This window comes from Capsicum annuum, chromosome 6, assembly GCF_002878395.1.
Source record: "Capsicum annuum cultivar UCD-10X-F1 chromosome 6, UCD10Xv1.1, whole genome shotgun sequence".
Lineage (NCBI taxonomy): Eukaryota > Viridiplantae > Streptophyta > Magnoliopsida > Solanales > Solanaceae > Capsicum > Capsicum annuum.
The window spans coordinates 73,292,605-73,311,758 of NC_061116.1; the positions used below are offsets into that span (position 1 = coordinate 73,292,605).

At 36.3% G+C, this 19,154-nt stretch overlaps 1 non-coding gene across 1 annotated transcript; it reads left to right on the forward strand.

Moving 5' to 3' along the window:
• The first annotated feature begins 12,151 nt into the window (after positions 1-12,151).
• Positions 12,152-12,257, forward strand: LOC124899848. Its single transcript, XR_007057411.1, has one exon. It is a non-coding gene; the product is annotated as a small nucleolar RNA R71 (small nucleolar RNA).
• Positions 12,258-19,154: the final 6,897 nt, after the last annotated feature.

The following is a 19,154-nucleotide window of genomic DNA, read 5'->3' on the forward strand; positions in this document are numbered from 1 at the left end:
ACCTAAATTTAGTGATCACAATCTGTTACTCGGCCTCTGGCCCTCAATTATAAATATCAATTCTATGGTGGTACATAGTTTTGGGGGAAATACCACATTTCCCGCTCGGTGCTAAATACTACTCCCAGACACAAGCTTAGAATGCGTTAGGAAATCCATCACAAATATCTCAAAGGTCAATCATGAAGATCAAATTAAATCTCGTTCTCATTTATCAACTCATAATCAATTTGAGGATTCCTAACTCGACTTAAATCAAATCAATCTTTCTCAATATCAAAATGTATCAATTCATTAAATCATGGAAACATCAATAACTTTGAAGAAATATCAAGACTCATTATAATAATTCAATCTTATGAATCGATATACTCAATAATCCAATTCGTCATAATGAAGCTTAAAGCTTGACACAGATCTTGAAAACACTTGACATATCAACTCATGGTAGAAATATGAAATTCACAACATTGAATATCAAGTCATAACTTGAGAATAGTAAAATAATCATGTATAACAAAGCTTAAACAGTTTATATTCTCCTAATCTCATGATGATGTAATTTGGGTATAAACCCACTTGCAAAATCCTATAAATCCATGATAGAAATCAAAGATTTGCCCACAATAATGAAAGGATTGCTCTTGTTCAAAACCCCACATACCTTACTCTTTAAAATTGGATGAATTCTAGTTCTTGAGACTCTATCTGCACTTCTAATAAATGATTCTTGAAGCCGACACTATGAGGAACTTGATTCTTGAAGAAATCTTGAAGAGTTATGGATGATTTTTGGAAAATTAAATTTTCTTGATTGAAACACTAATATATATTCTTAAGAAAATTGGAAGGGAGAATGAAAAAATTAGGGTTTGGATGGGGATTCTCATATTTATATAGGCCTCCAAAAGATGGGAAAAGACCAAAATACCCTTGCAATAACATCCCTTAATTGCTGAAACAAATAGCTGATGACATTCGTGACAAGACGTCTTTGAGGATGTTTGGGTTAAATTTGAAGTTGGCTATGTCCAAATCCTTCTTAAGAATTCAATCTGTAAGGGATGTTTGGATTCACCTAATCGCTAGGACATCTTTGAGGCCTTAATACATATCACCCTTGATCAAAAAATAACCAAAGCACTATAATTTATTTCTCATGATCTTGAGTCATAGTTTTACTATTGGTTAGAGTCTCAGTGTATTACGATATCCCTTGTGGAAACATTCGTCCTCGAATGTTGCCAAATAGGCTAAGAACAAGAGAAAATAAAGACGTAAAGTTGGAATGACTCTCTCAAGGGGCTTACTTCACTCTATACCTTTTATACCATACAAAATTCATGAATTCATGATGGAAGTAGACACATATCTGAAAGAATGGTACCTTCTGCTCGCTCCAAACTCACAAAAAAGAAGTGAGGGTACTTGGATCGCATATTATCTTTGGCATCCCAAGTAGCACCCTCAACAAATTGATTTCGCTATAGCACTTTAACCAAAGAAACTTCTTTGTTCCTTAACCTACGGATCTACAAATCCGAAATCTGAACCGAAATCTCCTCAAATGAAAGGTTATCCTAAATATCTAAGCTTTCGGAAGAATCAACCAGGACATAATCACCAATACACTTCTTAAGCATATAAACATGGAATACCGTATGAACACTAGATAACTCCATGGGTAACACCACATCATATGCTACTTTCCCAACACGGCTCAGAATCCTGTACGGATCAACATAACGGGGACTAAGCTTTCCTTTCTTCCAAATATCTTTACCCCTTTTATGGGTGAAACCTTCAAGTACACCAAATAATTAATATTAAACTCAACATCATTTCTTCTCACATCCGCATACGGCTTCCAATGACTTTGAGAGGTCTTCAATTTTTCTCGAATTAACTGAATATTTTACAAAGCCTCGCACATAGTATTAGGCCTAATCACAGCTACTTCTCCTACTTCAAACAAACCTATAGGCGATCTACATCTTCTCCCATACAAAGCTTCGAATGGGGCTATCTGAAAACTTGCATGGAGACTATTATTATATGCAAATTCAATCAATGGAAAGAGCTCATCCAAACTACCTTTAAAATAAAGCGCACATGCCCTCAGTATATCTTTTAAAGTCTGAATGTTTCGCTCCGCCTGACTATCTATTTGCGGATGGAAAGTAGAACTTAGATGAACTTGGGTACCGATACGACCGTTTTGAAAAGCCCTCCAAAATTGGGAAGTAAACTGAGTACCCCTATCAGAGATAATATCCAAAGAAACTTTATGAAGTCTAACGAATTCTCAAATATACAATCTAGCATAATCCTCATCTGTATAAGATGAATGCACCAGCAAGAAATGAGCTACTTTAGTCAACCAGTCTTCTATAACCCAAGTCAAATTATAATGACGACGAGAAGGAGGAAAACTAATTATGAAATCCATAGTCACTTCTTCCCACTTCTAAGTAGGAATGAAAAACTCTTTCATTAAAACATTGGGATTTTGGTGCTCTACCTTAACCTATTGATAAGTAGAACACTCTGCCACAAATCCTGCTATGTCTTTCTTTATACCGTTCGACCAATAGATTTCCCACAAATTGTGGTATATCTTGGTTGCATCGGGGTGAATAGAATATCGCGTGCCATGTACTTTAGCCATAATTCTCTGGCTTAGATTATCAACATCGGGAACATACAATCTACCCTGGAAACTCAATACACTATTTCTCCCTTGGGAGAAAACCTCTACTTTTTGGTATTTAACTGACTCCTTTAGTCTGACCAAACTAGGATCCCTGTCTTGCTTCTCCATTACCTCCGAGACAAAATAGGACTCAAAACTACTGTGAACTAACATACTCCCTTCAGCGGAATCACGAAATCTAACCCCCAACCTTGCCAAATGATGCACATCATGATCCAATTCATTCTTATATTTCTATAGATGAGCTATACTACCCACAGACTACCTGCTAAGAGTATCTACCATAACATTGGCCTTGATCGGGTGATATAACACACTTATATCATAATCTTTTAATAGCTCCAACCACTATCTCTGCATAAGGTTTAACTCCTTCTGGGTGAACACATACTGCAAGCTTTTATGGTCTGTAAACACATCAACATAGATAGTATACAGATAATGTCTCTAGATTTTCCAAACAAAAACTATAGCTGCTAATTCAAGATCATGGGTTGGGTAATTCTTCTCATAAGGCTTCAACTGTCTAGAGGCATAACTTATAACTTTACCCCTCTACATTAACACACAACCCAAAACAACTCTATAAGCATCATAATACACAGGAAAACCATCAGTACCATCATGTAAAGATAAAACTGGGGTTGAAGTGAGTCGAGTCTTCAACTCCTAAAAAATATTCTCACAGGTATCTGTCCACTGGAACTTAAATTTCTTTTGGGTCAACTGAGTCATGGGATATCCAATGAAAGAGAAGCCCTCAATAAAACTATGGTAGTAATGAGCTAGACCAAAGAAACTCTTAATGTCATATGTGGAGGTAGGTCTAGGACAATTCTTTACAACTTCTATCTTTTGGGGATAAACTCTAATGCCTTCGACGAAAACAATGTGACATAAAAAAGCAACTGACCTTAGCCAAAATTCACAGTTAATAAATTTAGCGAATAATTGATGATCTCTAAGATTTGTAAGACAATTCTAAGATGGTCGGCATGATCATCCTCTCTTTGGGGATACATAAGAATATCGCCTATGAATACAATGACAAATATATCAAGATGTTATTTGAACACTTGAGTCAGTTCCATGATGGCTGCTGGAGCATTGGTTAACCAAAAGGACATAACAAGAAACTTAAAGTGACCATAACAGGTTTGGAAGGATGTCTTTGGAATATCACACTCTCTCACTTTAAGCTGATGATAGTCGGATATAAGGTTTATCTTTGACAAATAACTTGCACCCTATAGCTTATCAAATAACTCATCAATTCTAGGAAGAGGGTACTTGTTCTTGATAGTTACCTTGTTGAGTTGATGGTAGTCAATGCACATACGCAATGTACCATATTTCTTATGAATAAATAGAATAGTTGCACTCCATGGGGAAATAATGGGTTTGATAAAGACTTTGTCTAAGGGATCTTTGAGTTGCTCCTTCAACTCTTTAAGTTCTAGGGGAGCCATACATTACGGAGGAATAGAAAAAGGCTGAGTGTCGAGAAGAAGATCAATCCCGAATTGTATTTCTCTATAAGGTGGGAACCCTAGGAGATCTTTCGAGAAAGCATTGGGAAACTCATTAAAAATGTGAACTGATTGAATAGTCAGAGTCTAAGACTTGAGATCTTTAACTCAAACTAGGTGATAGATGCAACCCTTGGAAATCAACTTCCTAGCTTTAAGGTAGGATGTAAAATGGCTCTTCAAAGATACAGAACTCCCAGACAACTCAAAAATGGGATCGTCAGGAAACTTAAACTTGACCACTGGGGTACGACAATCTATTGATGCATAGCATGAGTGAACCCAATCCATACCCAGAATGATGTCAAAATCAACCATAACTAGCTCAATCAAATCAGCATATATGACCTGATGAAGGACAGTGATGGGACACTTCTTATACACTCACTTAGTAATAATAGATTCTTCTGTCAGTGTAGAAACCACAATAGCCTCATAAATCCATTCAGGGTCCATCTTAAAATTTACAGCAACCAGATACATCGTATAAGAGAAACACGACCTGGGGTCCATCAATACATAGACATTCAAATAAAGACATGGAGCATACTAGTGACAACATCTGGAGAGTTTCCTTCTCCTGGTGAGGTGGTATAGCATGGAAGTTATTTTGGCATAAACTTCCAACAGTAATAGAAGAGGCACCCTGAGGAAGAACTAGATGGACTATAAGAGCGGGGGCGGGCACTGGTAGCCTGACTCTGGGGATGAGCATCTCGAATCCCCTATACGAATAATCTCTAAGTAAGTGGCCCAACTTTCGACAACCAAAGTAACCCCTCTGATCAACAAAACACTCGCCAAAATGATCTCTACCATACTTGGAACATGAAGGAGGATGAGGTCAGTTACCTATACTTTCTTGAGACCTGGATAGGATAGGCCTGTTCCCCTTCTCCTGCCTTCTTCTAGGAATGGGAGCACTAACTGAGGAAGGCACGGGCATAAATAGACATCCCTGGAACTAAGGGAAGTTCCCTCCATGAAATCTAGACTTACTAGATCCCTGCTACTCTGATCTAGCTCTTTTATTCCCCCTTACTCTCTCCCTCTTTTTCACCTTATCAACTTTAATTTTTTGGGCATATATCATCAACTGAGAAAGGTTCATATCCCTATACTCTTTCACAATGTAACTCAACACAGCGATCACGAACTTACTCATGATTGTCCTGGATTTAGCCATCATACTAGGAGCATATTTTGATAACTGATTGAATCTAAGACAATACACCTTAACAGTGATGGAGCCTTGTCTCAAATTTATGAATTCCTCTATCTTTGCTTCCTTCATCTAAAGAGGAAAGAATCTATCCAAGAACATATCTTGGAATAACTGCCAAGTCGTGGGAGCACCATCCTCCCCCTACTTTCCCTCATATCTCCCCCAGTCATATGCAATATTTTTTATTTAATAGGTAGCCAATCCAACACTCTCCTTCTCAGTCACGTGCATAATTTGGGTGATCTTTATCACTTTATCCAAGTATATCTGTGGGTATTCACCTACCTTCAAACCATAGAACTCAAGCGGATTCATCTGCATAAAGTCACGAACTTGAGCTATAGCAGAATTATTCTCTTGTGGAGATAGAACAGTAGCCTGGGTGTTAGCTTGAGCATTTACGGTGGCTGCCTGGGCTAGTGCCTGAAAAGCTACCTAGAATTCAACATGAGACATATGCTCATTCAAGGGTTCAACGGGTGGAGGTTGCTCATTATTTCTACGAGCTCGACGATAAGGTATTTTCTGTTATAAGATAGCATGAGTTAATCGCAGATAAAGAGACAGTTGTAGGCATGATAAACTTTAGAAAGAACAAAACAACTTTTCCTAAATCGTTCCATAATATATTTCTCATAGATATGGCGTGCTACACACCGATGATCAAGAATCTATGTAACACGACTTGTTATTAGAGGGTGTGATTCTTGGTAGCAATTTTTCCACTCCAGAACTATGTAGAAAGCATAGGTTGAGACATTATAACCTATTATATGAGGGTAGATAAGGTGGCCTAACTTGTTATATGGGCGTCTTACCATTCTCATTAGAGTAACCTGGTATATGAGGGTCACTCATAGTTTGTCCTTACCAGTGGTGTGGTATTGACACCCTTCCAATTATGGTTACAGATTGGATCCCAATTCAGCAATAATGGCTTATTAGGGGCATGTTGGTTAGATGACTACTTCCCACAGTTACATTTTCAGTCTCAGTCTCAGTAAAAGAACTCAGATAGTCTTCAGATTCAAAGACTGTCAGATATAATCAACTAAGAATAGTATGGAACTCAGCTAGTTCCATCTGACACAAGACTATCAGATAGAGTCACTCAGTATTAGTTATTTCAGTTATACAGTTATTAACGTCTCATGTTATCAACACTCAAACTTAAGAATCATGTTATTACGAATTCAGTTGCAGTCTGTTATTCATGCATGTATTCTCACGTTCATGTTATACAGTTATTTAGTATAGTTCATGCATATATGCCCTTTCCATTCAGCCTACCTCACATGCATACTAGTACACTCAATCATAATAATGAATTTGCACTATGGTGTTTTACTTTATGCCATAGGTTCCGAAGCACGAGATCCAAAGCATCAGTAGCATTCCAGTACTTAACATTTAATGTCAGCAGTGAGTCCTTATCGTTCGAGGATAGGAGCATTATTTTATCATTTTAGTACTTAGTTTATTTCAGTAGTTGGGGTTAGTTGGGGACATATCCCATTAACTCCTTACTCAGACAGTTAGAGGCTTTTCAAACTATAATGATTACAAAGTTATTTCAGTTGTTTTGGGTATTTCATGCCACATCCAGATGTTATATTTTATTAGATATTATGTCTTAGTTTTGAACCTTATGGCCTTTCAGCCTATGTTTCCGTATTTATACAGTATGTTATGAAATATTAAGGTACAGATATTAGTCATGGGTTAGCTTATGGTCCTTTGGGGTCATGAGCACCGTGTAAAATTCCAGGTACCATATTCAGAGCATTACAATAAGGTATTAAGAAAGAATAGGGAATGCTTCAACCCCACGTCAATCTAAGAGACAAACTAATCAACATTATGAACTAGGCACACAATCACCATGATCAAACCTCACATCAACAAATATATTTTCCTACTAAGAGTCTTTCATGACCTGCTCCTTCAAGACTTAGTGACACAACCCCCATTAAGCCAAAAACTGTGTCTATCAATTTTATTATACATGCAATACAATAGTGAGTAAGACAACCCAAGAAGAAATTTCGTAATTCAAAGAAATTTATACAAGTGGGTAGAGTGAGCACAATTATTTAAACCAATTCTAAGTTTAAAACATCAATTTTGGGAAATACCTTGCCCCATATTCAAATTCCCACAGCCATGCACCCAAATGGATCCAAACCATGAACAAAAGGTATGAAAAATTGTTTTAGAAATCAATTCAAGATGCACCCATTCTTAAACCCTCAAATCCATATTCATAAATAATAATTAAATCATATGCATACAGATACAAACACAGTCTTTTGATAAACTATTAGTCGAGGAAGAGTAGCATGCCAAAAATATCTAGAGTTATGTAAAGAATTTGCCCTTGTGATCTTTAATCGATGAACTTTTTATAAACCCTAAGTATCTTTCTTAAGATAATTTAGAGAGTTTAAGAGTGTTTTTTATTATGTTATAAATAAGAAATAAACCCCTTGAGTTCTTTATGGCCGGGGGTTTATGTACGGGAAAAAGAGGATTTATCATAATGCCCTTAGTAAAAAGAATAGAAATCCACCACCACTCCTTATGGGTGACCTTATGCTCACCGTACCACTCTTATCATCTAATCACAGGATGGACAGTGTCCAAGGCTCCTGCACACTGGTCTGGTAATTAGTCAAACCATACGACTCTTAGTGATTCCATATGACTCTTAACATATTAGTCATAATCATACCACAAGCTTTGGAATATACAATAGTGTAATACCCCATATGTTTCTAAGCTAGGAGACAAACCATTTTTTCTACGTATGAAACCTCCTATCCTATGAGTAGACTTTAGTGCATGACTTATAATGAGTATCCTAGTCATAAGATAGCTTATGATACATGAAGCATGTTCATATGAGTCACTTAAGGTAATATAAGCTAAGAGTTTTTGAATCCATCAAGTTTTAATGTTAGATTTTGCAAGGGTCATCTTTGAACAAGTATAACTTGATTTTAATGTGTTATTTCTGCATATTTCTACCCACCAAATTTTAGATAATTGAATTATCTTTCCAACGATACCAATTTTACCACAATCCAATACCCGAGCAAAAAGTTATGCCAATTTTCGTGAGAGGCAGTAAGCATAGGAGATTGGTTAGGTGCTGCCCAACCCAATCATAGGCGATTGGTTAGGCGCCGCCTAACCTAGCTTAGGGAATCACTTGGGCGCCGCCTAAGTCAATTCCAGGTGCCAAAAACACTCCTTTTTGAGTTATTTTAAGGGTAATTAAGTCTCTAATCACTCCTTACACGTCCCTATACTTAACCCACCAAAATATATAGCTTCTAAACATATTACAACCCTATTAACATCTCAAAGCTGATGATCCAAGAGCACCATAGGAGATAAAAAACTAGGGTTCCACAATTAAGCTTGAAGATAAAATTTTAAGGAAATTCCTCCATCAATCATCAAGAATCTTCCTTCTAAGGTATGCGTAGTGTTCATCTATTGAGTCAATTCGTTCATAGAGTTCAAGAATCAATCTTTAAAATTCCAAAGCTTGGATGATTGTGGTGATATGATCATACCCATGTTGATGCTTGTTTGGTTTTCTCTTTTTCATTATAAAGTATGATTTCTATATTATCGGGTGTTGATGATCATGTTGTTGATATTGGGTGATTCCCAAGATGGAATCTTTTTATGTTTTTGTGAATTCATGATATCATATGAGTTAGAAACATGTAAATTTGGTTGTTCATGATGTATAATTTAATTATTTAACCTATGCTTAAGATGTGCATGTAAGGTGTTTGATAAAATGCCTAAGGAACTAGAAATCATGCAATATAGCTAAATTGTGACTAAGTGAAGCATTCATGATATGCCCTTATGTTCCAATGACTTCTATGTTGTTAATGTGCCTTGTAAATGTTGTTGGAATACTCATGAAATATTCTTATGAGATTATGCTATGTTTACTTGCAAATCCTATTTATGAACAAGATGTATGATAACCATGCAATCCACATGAATTTCCATGCTATTAGCATGTGTAGCCAATATGATTATGCAACGAACTTGATATTAAGGTTGTAAAAGTACTTCCATGTGATATGAAATCATTTCCATGAAATACATTATTGATAACCATACTTAGTATAAGATCCCTACTTATGATATTATAAATTATGGACTCTACTCTTATGATCAAGTCAGTCTTGTGTGTCAGTTTCCTTCCATCGATTCCTGGGGGTACTTGTACCCAAAAAATATAGCTGTGTGCCTAGAACCATGTCATGTTTTCATGATACTCTCAGTAAATCCATGATCTATAGAATTCAGTTAGTCTGTGACTCAGGAAAACTCAGTAATCTCAGTAATTTCAGTGCTCAGTGACTTCAGCAACCTCAGTATTCATAGTCTATCCCAGTAATCTCAGTAGTCCAGTAATCTTAGTAATCTCAGTGCTCAGTAACTTCAGAAACCTAAGTATTCACATTAAGTCTCAGTAACTTCAGTACTCTCAAACAGTCCTCGAAACTCAGTACATTTCGTCAGTCATTGGAATTCAGTAAACTTAGTTTAGCTCTGCAAAACAATACCACTAGTATCAGTCCAGTTAATCAGTATTAGTTCAACTAATCATTTCAGTTCAGTTATTCAGTTCAACTTAGTTATTCAGTTCAGTGTCCTTCAGATGGGAGTAGAAGTATGCACCGAGTGAACCCAAGGATGGGAACTCACCCGTCAGTTAAGGGTGTGATTCTTAGTAGCAAATCCTTGTGTTCCAGAACTGCATAGCCAGTGTAATTTGAGATATCTTAACCCACCAGCTTAGGGTTGATGAGGTGGCTTAACCCGTCAATTTAGGGTTCACACCATTCTCATTGAGTACTCGCCAGATAAGGGTCACTTACAGCTGTCCTTACCAGAGACGCGGCATTGACAACCCTCCAGTCGGAGTAGAGATTGGACCCCAGCTTAGCCATAATGGTATACACAGGGCATGTTAGTTAAACATTACCTCCCACAGTTTCAGTATCAGTCTCAGTCAAAGAACTCAGATAGTTCTTTAAATTTCAGTACATCAGGACTGTCAGATACAGTCAACTCAGAAATAGAATTGAACTCAGATAGTTTTCTTCAGATTAATGGACTGTCAGATATAGCCACTTATGCTATCAATTACAATAGTTATCAGAACTCATGCTATTAGTACTCAACTGTAGAACTGTCAGATACAGTCAATCAGACCAGTTCTTTATAATTTGAACTGTCAGAAACAGTCATTCATTTATCAGTAATAAAATATAAGTCTCTTAGTATATCACTAATACAGTATCAGATCCATCACTTAGTAGTGATTTCCATGTCAATATCAGTAAGCTCAGTATTTTAGAATCTCATTATCAGTACACTCATATTGTCAGTATTCTGACTCAGTAGTCAGTATCTCCACAAGTTTAGTTACAATTACGTATACATGTATGTACTCTTGCGTTCATATCAGTCAGTATTTTCCATGCATATAACCCTTTGCATTTAGCCTACCTCACTCGTATACTCAGTATATTCAAATGTACTGACGCATTTGTGCTATGGTGATTTCTCTTATATTACACCATAGATTCAGAGGCATGACCTCCAAATCAGCTGTAGATTCCAGGATCAGTAGTCAGAGTTAGACGTGAGTCCTCATCCTTTATGGACATAATGATTTCATTTCTATTTCAGTTTTCAATTTATTTCAGTAGTTGGAGTTAGTTGGGGACATGTCCCATCAAATCCTTATTCAGTTTAGTTAGAGGCTTCTGACTAGATGTCAGATTAGATGTTTAGACTTCAGTCTTTATGTTTCTTTTTGGTATTATCATACCATATTTTTTTTCGATATGTATTAGTATTGAACCTTATGTCCTTACAGTTCATATTTCTACATATTTTATAAGATGTTATACAATTTAAAGGTATAGATATCAGTCATGGGTTAACTTGTGGTCCCTCCGGGTCATGAGCACCGTGTAGCATTTCGGTTCAGCGAATCGGGGTGTTACAAATGGTTACACTATGATTCTTAACCTATGACTCATACGGCCTAAGTCATAATCAAGATAGAAAATCCATGCCAACATGCTATCCAGGCTACGATTGGGTTCCTACGACCTATAATGATACCCAATTACTCATAGGGTTAGTCATAGTAAGGACAGTAAGCTTAGAGATCATGAAATTTTCAAGGACCAAAAACTCAGTGCATTACAGATTCTCACTTTTCATTGGATAGCTAGGGTATGAACCCCTATTTGGTTTGATAAAAACTAAATTTCTTCATCAAGATATTTTTTGTCCTCATCATTATACACACTACGACATTAACTGCTTTTTGAGCATCTCCTATTACATGTGGTTAGAAGATCAAGTTGTGTCATCACTTTAGCCATGCTCTTATCTGTTTCCTCATCCTTTTTCCTTTGTTCCTGAGTCACAAAGGATATTAAGAGAGCCCCCACAACCACCGTATTATATTTTATATGTGAACCTCTACTTTTCTTGGTCACTTTATCAAACAAATCCTCCACAACACCATAAGATTTTTTGATAATAGATCATCTGACCGCATTATCGACTTCCATCTTTTTCAATTAATTCAATGCCCTATAAAAGATTTGAAGAAGAATTTTATTTAAAAACTAATGATTTGGGCATTGAATCAAGTTATTATTTAATGGTTTCCAAGCGTCATATAATGGTTCACCATTAAGTTTGCCAAAATTAATTATTTCATCCCTTAGTTGTAAATTCAAGAAGGAAAAAAGTACCTTTCCAAGAATCTTCTGTTATTTCAACCCAAGAGGTGATAGATCTGGTAGGGAAAAACTACAACCATAAGACCACTTCTACCATCAATGATAATGGGAAAAGTCTCAAATGGAATGCTTCTTGCAATATATGGGCTATATCAAATGGAGAACATACATCAACAAAATTTTTCAAGTGTAGATTGGAATCCTCTTGTGGTTCACCTCCAAACAACCCTTTCATTTTAAGAAAATGTAGCATCACGCTAGTAACGTGAAATTTTTGATTTCCATCTATTAGTTGAATATGAATAGCACTAACTCGACCTGCATCTCTAATGTGATCCTCATGCATCTCCAATCTGATCCTCATCCTCTAGATGCTCTTTAAAAGTACCAGTATTTCTAACGTGTTGGCTCATATTATTGTGTATACTATTATCCTTGCCTAATAAAGAACAAAAACAAAAAATAATACAGTAAAACACGATGTCTAACTCAAAGTGATAAAAAACACTATAAGAATAAAAAGCTTTTATTTCACTCCTCAACAATGGTGTCATTTTTTATAACACTCAAACTATGTCCTTAAATAGGTGTAAGAGATTGTTGTTCATATAATAACCCAACTTAGGTTGTGTTCTAATCCACAAGGTCTCAATATATGGAATTCAAGACTTTAAAGTGTTAAAAGTCAACTAGGAGTTGATCCGTAATGTGTATAAAACAAGCATAAAAGTAAAATGGTGGAATTAGGAGGAATATTTTTAAAGTAACAATTCTTTTAATTTATAATAGTATCTAGAGGTTTAAAATACGTAGAGTGCAATAAATGTGAAGAGACCTTGGGGTTATGTCATTCTATGTGTGAACTCATGCATGGGTAATTGAGAATTTACTGAAATTTAGCTATGAGTCATGGCCAGTTATATTTTAATGGTATTATTGTTAAGATTTTAATAAAAAACTAAATTTCACAAATGGGTTCTTTCAAACACCTCATAAGTGTAACAATTTCACCAATCTAATAGATTCTATTAAATAAAATTAATTCAAGTTATTGTTTACATTTATTCATCACCCATAACTTCTTTTTCAAGGATGATATGGCTTCAAAGGCAACTTGGATTCACAACCCCCAATTGTTAGTTAAAATATGGAATAAATGTAAAACCCATAATAAATAGATAATTAGGAAGATAAATAAACAACAGCAATGCGCTAATCAGAAACTATTCAAGCATAACCCCAAGAATGAAGAATTAGCTACTCATAGAGAGAGAAAGTGAAGATATACTAAAGTTTCCATTAAACTACTCCAAGAAATTAATTGAAATACAATTCTAGGCTTTGATTTGCAATTAATCTTCCATGGAAAGGTGTAATCTTTCACTTGGGAATCATTTTAAATGTTCTTGACTCTAAAGAAGTACAATAATCTTCAAAGATAATGGAAATGAGATAAAGCCCCTTTTTAATCCCCTATTACTCATTTGCTAAAAATTACATAAATACCATATTACTCTTGATCAGGTTATGCAGATCCCAAACAGATAGTAGGCAGATAGAGAGCAGATGCAAAGAATATCCAAAGTAGATGGAAAATTTTTCTTTCATATTTGACCTTTAACTAACAAGAATGACTTGATCATTTTCCTTTTTCAAACATTACCTAACCAAATGATCATTAAATATAAGACTAATATTAAGTCAATGTAAAAGCATAATACATTAACCTTAAAAGGTGTTACTATGTAATACCCCAAAAAATCCAAAACAATATTAGAGCCATGTACCAAGATTATGCATAGTACATCATGGATATTTTATGGTTTTATGAGTATGTTACATGTATATTAAGTCTTTAAATAACTTCCAGCTATCAGACGAATCAAAACATTCCTTACCGATTGAATTCTTGAGAAGAATATTGGTATAGTCAACTTCAAATGATCATATCGTTTATTATACTTGGAATTTTTGAGATCAGGACCCATAAACAGATAGATAATTGAATTTTCTTTCCAATTATACAAATTTATCCTAAATCTAATATTGTATCAAAGAGTTATTCCTATTTTACTCTAGCATGTATTGCTGGAAATAGTGTGACGACATTCATGGTAGCTTACCACATTTGTGACGCCCTATCATAAAGGTATTCAGCCTTAGGAAGAAACCAGATCCTAAGTGACAACATTTATGGTAGCTTACCATACTTATGACGCCCTACCACGAAGGTCATCAGTCTTAAGAAGAAACTAGCTCCTAAGTGACGACATTCGTGGTAGCTTACCACATTTGTGATGCCCTATCATGAATATCATCAGCCTTAGGCAGTATCTAGCTTATGTGTGATGACATTTTTTATGGCTAACCACATTTTTGATTCCATGTCACAAATGTCATTAGCCTTAGGCAGAGTCCAGCTTCTATGTGATGACATTTTTTACGGCTTACCACATTTTTGACGCCTTGTCACAAATGTCGTCAGCTATTATTTTCAAAAATTGGGAATTTATTTCATAAGGGTATTTTGGTCTTTTCCCTCAACTTTCCATGACTTATAACCCTCAAGGAACGTATTATCTTCCTTTCTCTTAAGTTAAAACATCTCAAAAAGCTCTCTCATAGACTTTCAACCACAAGATTAGGGTTTTCTCTTAAGATCATCTCCTCAGGGACAAGAACATTCTTTCCCAAAGGGGTTGAACCCTAGTTAAGAAAAATCAAGGCCAAGCCTAAGAAATTTCTTCAAGAAACTTTAAAACATTAGATCTCTTTCAAGATTCAATCACTAAGGTATGCGTAGTGTTCATCTATTGATCCAATCTATTCATGGAGCTCAAGAACCATGTTTTAAATATTATTTTATTAAATTTTTGTGGTGATATGAGTATGTACATATTGACCATTGTTGTTTAAGTTTCAATGTGACGTATAAAGGTGTTTTCCCGGAATATATATGTTTGTTAATTGAAAACCATGAACTTTAGGTTGTTTAATATGGTGCAAGTATGAAACCCACCTATGCCTTAAAAATGCATGCAAGGTGTTTGATAAAATGCTTAGGATGCTAGAAGTTCATGTTTGTATGGTTCTATGATGCCAAAATGACAAGTTTATATTAGCTATATACTTCAATATAAATTCCATGGTTTTCATGTATTGCTATTGTGGTGGTATGAAGCATGCAAAATAATGGAGATATACAATATGTACACGAAATATATCCATGCATTCCCTATAATGTTTAAGATATTGAATAATTATATGAAATATGATATCCCCTACTTATGATATTATGAATTGTGGACTCAAATCTTATGATCAAGTTATGTCATGTGCGTCAGTTTCCTTCTATCGAGTCTTGGGGGTATTCGTACCCAACAAACATAGTTGTGTGCCTAGAGCCATGTCATGTTGTCACAATAATATCATCAATCTATAATCTATAGAACTAAGTCAGTCATGTGACTCAGGAAGCCTTACAAATCTCATAATCTCAGTTAACTCTCATATAATAGTACTACTTCATCAGTTAATGGAAGTTACTTAATCTGTTTAGGAACAGTCAGTTGAATCATGTTTAGTCTCTTCAGATGGGACTAGAAGTTCGCACCGAGTGAACCCAAGGATAGGGACTCACTGACCAGTTTAGGTTGTATTTCTTAGCAGTCATCCTTGTGTTCCAAAACTACGTAGCCAGCGTAGGTTGAGACATATAGGCCTTTCAAATTAGGGTTGATGAGGGGGCTTTACGTTTTAGTTTAGGGTCCTACCATTCTCATTTTGAGTACCTGCTAGATAAGGGTCACTCACAACTGTCCTTACTAGTGGCGGGGTATTGACACCCCTCCAGTCAGGGCTGAAATTAGACCCCAGCTTAGCCATAATGGATACATAGGGCATGTCGGTTAAACAACTACCTCCCATAATTTCACTCTCAGCCTCAGTAAAAAAACATAGTTCTTCAGATATTAGTATAACAGGACTGTTAGTTACAGTCAAATTTAGTTATAGCATGGAACTCAGAGAGTTCAAACAGATTTAGTTCTATCAGATACAACCATCCATGTTATCAGAACTATGGTTACAGCCATTTATTAGTGTACTGATTTAGCCATTACGTACTGATGATCTTAGTTACTATATATGTATGTTTGCACTCTTACGTTCATATCAGTCAGTTAGTTAGCATTGTTCATGCATGCAAACCCTATTTATATTTAGCCTATCTTAGTCGTATACTAAGTATATCCCCTCGTAGTGATGCATTTACGCTATGGTGCTTTCTTTTCATGTTACACCATAGGTTCATAGACACGGGTCCCAGACCATTAGTAGCAGTCGCATTCAGCATACAGAGTTGCAGTGAGTCCTCTTCATTCGAGGACAACATTATTTGATTTATTCATTTATTCCTTCAGTTCAGGTTTACAGACTTAGTTGGACATATGTTCCTTCAACTCCTTATTTCAGACAGTACTTAGAGGCTTTCGGATTTACTCTCACAATAACTTTCAAATTTAGTTTTTAGTTGTTTTGAGTATTTTTTGCCCATATGGATATTATATTATTTTAGTTGAACCTTATGGCCTATTATGTATGTTTTCTGCATTATTATATTATATATACAGTGTATAGGTATAGATATCAGTCATGGGTTAGCTTGTGGTCCCTCGCGGTTATAGCAATATGTGGCATTCCAATTTAGAAAATTGGGGCATGACAAACTTGGTATGAGAACCTAAGTGTCAATAGAGTCCTAGGAAGTCTGAAAGCCGTATTTAGTCGAGTCTTGTACATGGGTGTGTTCCACGCCACATTTATGTATCGAAGGCTATGAGATGTTTTAGGAATAGTTCCCTTTCTTCAGTATTTATGTCGTTCTTGTAAGCATAATTTCAAGTCAGTCTCTCAGTCTAATCCACTCATCTCTTATTTCAGAAACATGCCTCCAAAGAGAAGAAATCAGCCAACTCCTCAGCCAAATTTCCTTTGGGTGAACATAGTTCTCATGCGGAGTTCAGAGTTGTATTTACCAGCATTTGCTCCGGCCAACCAAATGGCCAATTGAGTAGTAGCTAGGATTCAGGACTTCACCCGAATGAACCCTCCATCCTTCTTTGGGTCTAAGCCAGATGAGGATCCTCAGGAATTCATTGACCAAGTCCAGAAGGTCATTGATATCATGGGAGTCACTTCTTCTCAGAGTTCCAAGTTAGCCGTAGACCAATTGTAGGATGTCGCTCACACTTGGTACAGGCAGTGGTTAGCAGAAAGGTTAAAGCATGCAAAGCCTATTGAGTGGGAAAAATTTTTCACGGCGTAGACAGATTCTTTCCCCAAGAGATGAGAGAGGCCAAATTTATTGAGTTCATCAATCTCAGGCAAGGAAATACAATAGTTAGAGGGTATTCTCTTAGATTTACATAGTTAGCCAAATATGCCCCTCATGTGGTTGCAGACAACAGGGCTAAGATGAGCAAGTTCCTGTCAGGGGTGAGTGATAGTGTGGTAAATGAGTATAGGTCTACGATACTGAACAATGATATAACTTTAGCTAGGCTCATGACCCATGCTCAATAGATAGAGGATCATAAGGTTAAGACAGGGGAGAGGCAGAACAACAGAGCAAGAGCAGGCAGTTTTAATTTTGCTCATCACAAATTAGAGGGAGGAAAACGTTCACAGTTTTGTCCTATGTCAGTAGTTCCTGCCCCTTCCTCTTCTAGTGCCCCAGTGCTGATGTTCAGGGATGTTAATAGAGATAGAGAACGAGGCTCTAAACCGCAAGGCAGTGTTAGTAGTGGCCAAACAAACCCCTTTGCCAGACTTGTGGTAAGAACAATAAGGGTATTTGTCAAGCCGGTAGTGATATCTGTTTTGGTTATGGTAAGCCAGTCCACAAGATTATGGAGCATCCTCTGCTAGGCCCTCATGGTCAGCAAAATCATTCCATAGCTCAGTCTAGTCGCTCGAACCAGCAGGGTGCCACTTTTGGTGCTACTAGTGGGCAACGCCTAAATTGACTCTATGCTTTTCAGACCTGATAGGATTAGGAAAATTTTCCCAATATCGTTACTGGTACATTACAAATTTTCCATATTTATGTTTATGTTTTGTGAGACCTAGGTGCATCCTTGTCTTTTATCACTACCCACATAGCAGGCGATTTTGGAATCAGTCCATAAATTTTAGCAGAGTCCTTTTCAGTCTCCACCCTACTATGTAAAACCATCATATCTCGGTGGGTATACAGGAACTTCCCGATTATGATATTTTACAAATCCACATAGGTAGATTTAGTCAAGTTAGAGATAACTGATTTTGATGTCATTTTTAACTTGAATTTGCTTCATTCCTACTATGCCATAGTCGACTGCAGAAATAGGATAGTTCAATTTGAGTTCCCGAATAAGCCTGTCTTAGAGTGGAAGGGTAGCACTTCATCTTTGAGGGGTCAGCTTGTTTCCTACCTTCAGGAAAGGAAAATAATTTCTAAGGGGTGTGTGTATCATCTCGTGCATATTAAAGATTCCAGTTCTGAATATCCCAATCTAAAATCAATCCCAGTGGTTAATAAATATATGGAGGTCTTTCCTGAAGATCTTCTAGGCATTCCTCCTGAAAGGGAAATAGACTTCAGCATAGACCTTCTCCTAGATACTCAACCTATTTCTATTTCGTCATATAGAATGGCACCAGCAGAAATCAAGGAACTAAACGATCAGTTGAAGGATATCTTAGATAAGGGATTCATCAAGCCCAATGTATCCCCATGCGGTGCGCCAGTCTTATTCATGCGCAAGAAGGATGGTTCACTCGGAGTGTGTATTGATTACCATCAGCTCAACATAGTCAGTGTCAAGAATTCGCTGCCTAGGATA